The following is an 8,936-nucleotide window of genomic DNA, read 5'->3' on the forward strand; positions in this document are numbered from 1 at the left end:
GAGGCAATATGTCAACAGGAGGTCCTTGCTTGGGATTAGCAATATTAATTCGCGCTTTTTTGAACCTCAGTATTCCGTTTGACTGCTTTGTTAACAAAGCATCCGAGAGAAGCACTTGTAGTGTGGTTATTTTACCGTTAATTGGTAGTTAAAGCAAGTAAGAAAAGAATATGGCAGAAAGACGATTGCAGGATCAAAACCATGATGTGGTTCCAGCGGCGAAAAAAGGAATAAAGTGTCCGACGATTGCATTGTGCTGCTGGAGGAGTTGATCCGCAGCAATCACGCTCTGGCGAGCGAAAATGTAAAGCTTCGGCAGCAGCAAGAGCGCAGCAACAAAGAAAACTCTGAAGCGCTTCAGCGGATCGAGAGCCGTCTTCAAACTGTTGATAATGCAGGCAACGTCCTTCGCGCCAAAACAGAAGACAAAGGCGAACGACGGTAGTAGTTCCACCGGCTTGTCGAGTGAGTGAAAAAACATAACTGATAAGCATGAATAATGTGATATGTGTTCATAATTTGCTTGAATCAGTTCTGTTTCGTGGAAGATTTACTTTTATGTTGAGTACATGTTTGGCGCGCGAAGTATATGCATAATTAACTTAATTATTTCGGCGGTAATCATTTGACATGATTAGATGTGGTTACATTTACTTGATGATCCTTTACCATAAACAGGTCTACCAGAAAAGTTTTTTTCCTCCCTTTTGTTTCAACGAGAATTATCTAGTATGAAAATTCATTTTATCATTTTTTCTCTTGGACCCTCTTGACCTTGCCTCTTTTATTCACATAGATTGGTAAGGTTAATTTTTAATTGTGCTTGTGTGGATTGCTCCACATCATCTAGCCTTCAAACAACCAGGGTTTTTAAAAAGCGTGAAAGTAGAAATAGGACAAACGTGACAAACTGATTGTTGAATTTTTTTTCATTCTTTTAGAGAACTGTGAGGAGAATGTACAAACTCCTTTTGAAAACAGATGACTTTGGTGGTTTCTATCTTGACGAAGAGTGAGTAATATGTTTTTAGATTCAGAGATATTTTACTTTATCTTGATTGAGCGAGGAAATCCGAGTCTAAGCTGCTGCTTGAAATATTGAGATGTTATGTGAACACCTTATGGTGGTTACAGTCAAACCTCGATTATCCGGACTTTTCGATTATCCGAACTTTTTCTCTGGTCCCTTTTTTTTCATGACCATTAATGAGCTTTGATCTTCCAAAGTTTATGAGGTAAAAAAATTCAGAGATTATGTGTAAATTCAGGAAAAGTGCGTTTAAAACATTGCCTCCTCCACTTTCAAAAGATCGAGCACTTGGAGAGTCATCGAAGCAGATTTTTATCTTCATTTCTTTTGTTTACATTATTTTCTCATTAATATTCATATTTTCGTTTATCCTGACTGATTACCTAAGTCCCAACAGGTCCGGATAATCGAGGTTTGACTGTACTTTTATCTTAGTGTTAATATTGTTACTACAGAATACCAGGCTTAATTGTATTTGTTTTTGTCTTAGAATAAATTCTGACAGCAACAACATCCTTTTTGAGCAGACAATAGAGCAGGTAATACATCAACAAGGAGGATCTGAACAGTGTCCTTGGACAAAAGAAGTCATAGAAGGTAGCTACCAATAATCATAGCACATGCATTTCACTTTTACTGGGGTGTCATTACATTTTGTAGGTGAGCATAAGGATTTTGCACTCAAGCATATTGATGCAAATCTCCTTTATGACAACTTGAGTTTTATTGAAGGCCTTGGCTTGAAAACATCCAGGCAAAATTGTGCTCAAAGTTGGTCAATTTGTCTATTGCCCAGCCCTTAATGATACCCCTGCTTTTTGTCTCTACCATCAATTTGTGTCTTTTACCACTTTCCCCTCAACATAAATGTCATCATAAAAGTAGCATTCAGTGACACAGTTAGATACCCTGAAACCTCTAATGAGGACCTTCATTACATGGTCAAATTTAGGACAAGAGGGGGGGGGGTGCATTTTATAGTTTTTCCTAACTTACATATTAACTTTCCCAAATGTTACAGAAATTTAAATATGTTGTAAACTGAAATTTTCGGGTTTATTTCTTGTCTCTAGATCTGAGACACTTCAGTGTAGATCCTCAAAAAAGCATACTTTACACCTTAGCAATGAATCACCAAGGACATACTGCAAATTTATATAACTTGGCAGATATTCCAAGGTGGCCTGCCATAAATTATTATAAATTTGAACATTGTCATTAATTTATGTGGGAATCTTTTTACAAACAGCTTCTCATGGCATTTTCATAATCATTTCTTTAAACAGCTGCTTTACAAAGATATTTCAAATATGTGTGAAAACACAGAAGCTGAAGAGTGGTAAACAAAAAACCTGGAAGAGTGGTCGCCAAAGAGAGGTATTTATTGGCTGGGATACTATTTTGAACATTTTACTTTTCATATACCCTGCTGTTCACAAATGATGGGGTCCGACAGATGTTCAATGTTACCAGACTGAGTACACCCTCAAGTACACTTGATCAATGGGAGGGAAGCTATTTCCCATTGAATGTCTTTTTTTTGGCTCTTCAAAATTGGATGAGTTTGAATATAGACACATCTAAGGGACTATGTTCTTATTAGAGAAATTGTTAAATAAGTTAGGTATTCTGGTCTGTATCTAGAGCCTTCCTAGAAAATCTTTGTAAAATAAATTTGAAAAATATTAAAATGTGATGTGAGATAAATGATAGTTTGTATGTACCATTTGATGAAAAAAAAAAAAAAAGGACAAAGAGACCCTATATTATAACATGCTTAAGAATTCCATTCTTACAATGGGTACACACATATACATATCAAGAGAAATTAGTGATTTGGATCATATTTTTCATTTGAAGTCCTATAACACCCTTCTCATGCCTTTTTGATTTTTTATTTTTTTTAGAAGTTAATGAGACGAACTACAGCCCTGGAGCTGGTCAACCGGGCCAACCAGCATGAGAAGGGGAGAGCAGCAGAGGTTCTTGTCATGGAGGCAATGAGCAGTGAGGAAAGCTGCTACAAGGATGTCGATGGAAATACCTCAAAAGTAACAAAATACTCTGTGCATCGCCTTCAGTGGGAAAGTAGGAGAATGAAAAAAAATTGAAAAGAAACTTGACAAGGCTTATAAGAAAAAGCTCAGTTCAAGAGCTAAAGAGAGAATCCGCCCAGGGTTTATGGGCAACCTTTTCTGAGATGCTTACTTACTGAAAATTTTCCAGAGTAGGCAATAATACAGGGAGAAAATTGTTTTACTAATCAATGAAATCAAAATGTACAAAATATCAAGCCAAGTCTAGAATGAGGTTATTTCACATGCCTGCATGAGGCTTCTTTTTCACTGAATAATTATGGTCTCATCTAAAGTAAGTGATCGTGAATTCTTCAATGTTAATAAATTTCCTCCACATGAGATACTTTTTTCTGTATAGATGTGCTCATCATTTTTGTATATCAAAGTTTCAGCTGCATTTTAGAGTAAGAGAACTGTTTTCTATCACTTGTTTACTAAAAGAAATTAAGGTATATGATCATATTTAATAAGTATACAGTTGTAATAATGTAGCAAATAACTGAGAGTTAGTGCAGATTTAAGTCAATTAAGAAAATTTTTCTAAATTTTAGATTGATAGGTTGGACTTATATTTTTTATTGTTAGACAAGTATCATTTCAAATCACATTTCTTAGTAGCTGGATTAGAGAGTACAATTTGTGAATCAATAGCTTTTTGTGTAGTGTGTTACTACAGCTAGTTATATAATTTGTGTATTTGTCATACTTTTATAGTGGTAAATCTTCTATTACCTGCATGACTGAGATTATATTATACATTGACGAAAGTGAAACAATTTTAATAAAGTATGTCAATCAGTACTTCAAACATTTGGACATCTCTTTTTTTAATTATGTATGGGGCTCGACTGGAATATCCTAAGCTTCATTGTAGGATTATGTTATCTCAGGGGAACAAATGAGTTTTGAACGAAACTATTTCATCACTGCAATTTCAAACACTTTGTTATTACTTGAATGTGTGATGCTTCTTTTTCTATCAATTGTAAGGTTGCCCAAAATATCATAAGTTATGGGGATATAAATGTGGGTGTGATTAAGCAAATCAAAAGTCAGTTGAAAGTGAAACCTGCATCTTTTAGAGGCACTTAAAGGTCACTTAATGATGAATGTTAACAAAACTTGAAATTTAAGAGAATCTGAAAGTTCAACTAAAGATGAATTACAACAAAACCTGTAACTTTAAGCAGTACTTAAAGGGAAACAAAAGATTGAAGAAACCTTTAAGATGCATTTACAAGTAGAAGTTTTGGTTGACTAAAGTTGACTTTACAAGAATTAAGAGGATTCCTAAAATCAATAAAATGGTTATTTAGGTTTGCTTTCATGAGATCTCAAAGCGTTCATGAAATGGTTATTTAGGTTTGCTTTCATGTGATCTCAAAGCGTTCATAAAATGGTTATTTAGGTTTGCTTTCATGTGATCTCAAAGCGTTCATGAAATGGTTATTTAGGTTTGCTTTCATGTGATCTCAAATCGTTCATAAAATGGTTATTTAGGTTTGCTTTCATGTGATCTCAAAGCGTTCATAAAATGGTTATTTAGGTTTGCTTTCATATGACCTTAAAGTGTTAACTAAATGGTTCATAAGGACACTTTAATTGACTCCGCAGAGTTCAATTAAAGATACATTTCAGAACTTCCGTATGTCACCTAAAGATGACTTAAATACTTCCAATGTTAACCTTTAAGTTACCTTTAAGGAAACTTAATTTAGTTATTTCATCCTGTGCATTTTGAGGGCATGTTGCGTGATAAAACGATAAATGTGAGGAAAATTACGAGTGGACAGAAAGGACAGATTTTGGACAAAAACTTGCACAGATCGCCCGATTTTCATTTGTTTTTAATACCTGCACCCAAGTTATTCAATTTCCCACCTAATTTTCTCAGGTTACAGCAATTAAATAAAATCTGTCATTTGGTACAGTTGACGTTATGCCACAAAAATAGACATTTAATAGCTGAAATCACGAGATGATAATGCACCGCGCCCTTAACAAAAGAGTATTTTCACTTTCCTGCTCCGGTAAGTGACAGGCTAGGGAATTTCCTTTATCTGATCTGCCACGCTTTGAGTTCGATTTCAAAAGTCCGTGAAAATCTTGAAACCGTGAGTTAAAAATTATTCTTGTTGTAATTCCAAGATATCTTGTGAAACGATTGATCAAAGCAGAGCAGTGTTTCAATCACTATTTAAGCTATTTTGCCGCATCAGTTTATTTTTGAGTAGATGGATATTTAGATTTGTCCTTTCATGCGCTATTGTCTGTAGTTTAACGGACTCAGACCAAATCTATGTTGCTTGATTCAGTTATGAAATATCCTGTAAAGTCTGTGTCGATAGCTACCCGAAAGTCTATTATTAGCCAGACCCAAAAATATTGCCGCTATCTTCCAGACGGAAATTATGGGTTGCATATACCGATTAACGTTTTGGCTTCATAACAAGTACATTGAAAGGCCAACAGTATTACTCGCTAGTACACCTTAACTAAACGCAGATTGCTGAATGAGTGACTGATGTTTATGACAGACACATTTTGTTCGGTATTTCGGCGATTGTGAGTCCTGTTGTGACATGATCTGTTCCTTCACTTTTATTGCTGAGCTTCGAAATCTGCTGACGTTAATTGAGAATTTGACTCCAATGAATAACATTGAAACGTTACGCAAGACAGGCAGTGGCAGAATGACAAGAACCCTCACCCCCTCTCTCTCTTACTGTGGCGAGATCTGTAAAGCAGAAATCATTTAATCCAATGGGCAATTAATTAAACAAGAAATAAAGGAACCCGCGAAGGTAATTACCTACAATCCGTTACTCCCTTGAAATATTGTTTACACTTCATAATACTGTAGAAAAAGGAAATCTTGATCTGAAATTTAAACCCGGTGTAATTTTTCTCTAGGAATTTATTGTCTAGTCCATGACCTCGATGGTTTTTTTTTTTTTTTTTCATGCATCGTATGTGCTGATCATCTGGTTGGATTTTGTAGGTTAGTTTCCTCTTGGTAGAAAGCTAAGGTTAGTCAATTGCTTCTTTGCTTATCAACTAGACGAAAGGTTTGATTAGTTCTAAATGTTGAGGTCAGCACACAGGAAGGGACTCGACTGGTCGTTACAACTAGTCCAATCTGTCATTTGTCACAATTGACGTTACGCTATGTACAAAAATCGAAATTGCTAAAATCACGAGATCAGTATGAACCGCACCCTTAAACAGATGATGGTATAAAAATTTTTCTCGTCTCATCTGTTAAATGAAACTGTTCTTGCGTCGAATTCAACAGTTCCTGAAAGTCTTGAATTGATATAGTGAGTCAAAGTCATTCCTATCTTCTTATCTTATTCTCCAATGTCTAATGAAACGAATGATCAAAGCAGGGAAGTGTTTGCTGAATGAGTATACCGATTAATGCAGTCAGAGCTTTCGCTTTTGAGTTGATAGATACGTCGATTTCTCGTTCTAAACTGAGTCTGTTGTTTCACTCAGTTCATAAAATATCAAGTCAGTTGTCTGTGTTGATAGCTTTCTGAAAGTCTATTATTATCTCGGCCAAGAGCTACCGCTATCTTACGGTTGGAAAAAAATGTGTTACATGTCAACAAACTTCGGAGCTTTATAAAATGCCCGCTGAAAGGCCAACAGAATACGCGTTTTTTCAGATTGCTATAAAACTTGATCGATGAACGTGACAGAGGTATTTTGCACGGTATTTCGATTGCCAGTTCTGTTGAGACGTTATCTGTTCATTCACTAAAATACTCATGAGCTTCTGGTAAACAACAGCGCCTCGATTTGGCTAGAATCCCTAATCACCATTAGCGAGCTATGAATATGACGGATAAGTCAACTCCTAACAGCTTAGTATAAATCCTAGTCTAGTCGACGATTCCCCTACATTACTGCCGGCCATTAACGATCCATGTCTTATTTCTTGCTTTCTAGCTTTAGTTTCAAAAATTATTGTAGACACGAATGATCTTGGCGGCGTTGCCCTCTTATGCGGATAGCAACAAAAACGAATGGCACAGTGAGAGAATCGATAATAGTTCGCGCGTGAAAACACCAATTAATAAGAGCCGCTCTTAAGAGTTTTTCCGATAGGAAAAGTGCTTTAGATTTAAAATCTGGAAGTCCAAGAACGGTAGCATTAACGTTTTGTAAAGATTTCCTCAAATCACAAGCATTCTAGAACAGGAAATTCAATTGACCTCAGTTGGGAATTTGATTCCAATAAATAAGATTTAATATTACGCAGATATTAATATTAATATTACGCAGACAGTGACAGAATTACAAGAACCCTCGTACCCTCCCTCTCTAATTGTGGCGAGATCTTTCAAGCAAAAATCATTAATTAAATCGAATTAGCAATTCAACAAGAAATACAGGACCCACGAAGGCAATTACCAACCGAGCGTTGCTCGCTTGAAATATTATTTACCCGATATACCGCCTCCCAGTTAGCTCAATGGATAGAGCGCTGGACTGCTGTGCGGGAGGTCGAGGGTTCGAGCCCCGGCCGGACCAATACTCAAGGTCTTAAAATAATTGAGAAGAATATGCTACCTTACTATAACATCAAGAAATGGTTAGATATTCTAGTCTTCTCGGATAGGTCCGAATAAATGGCGGTACCGTCTCCTGCAGGGTTAGGGGTAGGAGACTTTAATTTCCCACGTACGAGATTACTGTGTGATGGATGTCCTCCCCTGGGGTGGGATGGGTGGGTTTCACAGGGCCCCATTTAAACTAGCTATCTGCTAAACTGGGCCACCCTGTATAAATATTCGTAAATACAAATAAACACAAAATACTTCATAACACTGTGGAATTAGGAAATCTTGAACCGAAATATAAACCCGGTGTCATTTCTTTCAAGGGATTTCTTGTCTAGTGTTCAGCCTCGATGGTTTTTTTATTTCATCTACTTCATTCATCGTATGTGCTGATCATCTGGTTAGATTTTGTGATTTTCTTTTTGGTAGAAGGCTTAAGGTTAGTCAATTGTTTCGTTGTTTATCAACTAGAGTAGAGGGTGTTTTCATTGGTCCTGCGCTGATGTTTTCACACACGAAGGGACTCGACCTGTCCTTGCAACTAGTCCGATCTGTCATTTGTTACAATTGACATTACGCCACAAAAGTACACATCGCTCGATAAATCACGAGATAATAGTGCACTGCTGCCTTAAAAAAAATCGTGGAATGGTAAGTGATGGTTTAAACCCACTAGCCATTTTTTCCATGCTTTAAAAGAATGAAATCTCCATAAGGGACTTGTGCCAAAAAAAGCACTCTGCCCTTAAGTTCAGGGTCACGAATAACGCGTAAGACAAGTTCAGCGTTTGAGTGGAGGTTTTAGGGATTGTCTGAAGGAATTCCTGTGTTAATAGTCGGTACCGAGGAGCAAAATTTAGATTTAACAGCCGAATGCGCCTCGCCTTGAAAATGAAAGCGTAACGCCGAAGAACCACATGGCCAACTCATCCACGAGTTTATGGTTTAATGATTCCCTGGTTGATTAATTTTGCTGACTTTTATTTGCTGCGTTCTCAATGTCTTTCCTCCATAGGAAAATATCCAAAGAACTTTATCGCCTTACTTGTTCAAAATTCTGTGTGTTCAAGACTTTCTCGATCGCCATGAATACCTGAGTAGCTCTACATACTGTACCAGAGACTTTGACTAATGTTCTTTCTAGGTAGAGGGTCCCCTATATCCCTCTGTAATACTAAGTCACGCAAAGGTATTTGGTCTTTTCACGGGTCACGAATAATATCCCAAACTCTTTCAGGGTCACGCAAAATTCAAGACAAT

The 8,936-nt window shown here is 36.7% G+C and overlaps 1 long non-coding RNA gene across 2 annotated transcripts; it reads left to right on the forward strand.

Moving 5' to 3' along the window:
* Positions 1-54: 54 nt before the first annotated feature.
* LOC148730181 (uncharacterized) lies at positions 55-3,080 on the forward strand. 2 transcript variants are annotated; one of them, XR_016001695.1, is made up of 5 exons: positions 55-465; positions 942-1,012; positions 1,521-1,627; positions 2,317-2,407; positions 2,938-3,080. It is a non-coding gene; the product is annotated as an uncharacterized LOC148730181 (long non-coding RNA). The 2 variants fall into 2 exon arrangements; XR_016001696.1 differs by lacking the exon at positions 2,938-3,080 and having other exon boundaries at positions 2,317-2,929.
* The last annotated feature ends 5,856 nt before the right edge of the window (positions 3,081-8,936 follow it).

Source organism: Stylophora pistillata, chromosome 5, assembly GCF_964205215.1.
Source record: "Stylophora pistillata chromosome 5, jaStyPist1.2, whole genome shotgun sequence".
In the NCBI taxonomy this organism is placed as follows: Eukaryota; Metazoa; Cnidaria; class Anthozoa; order Scleractinia; family Pocilloporidae; genus Stylophora; species Stylophora pistillata.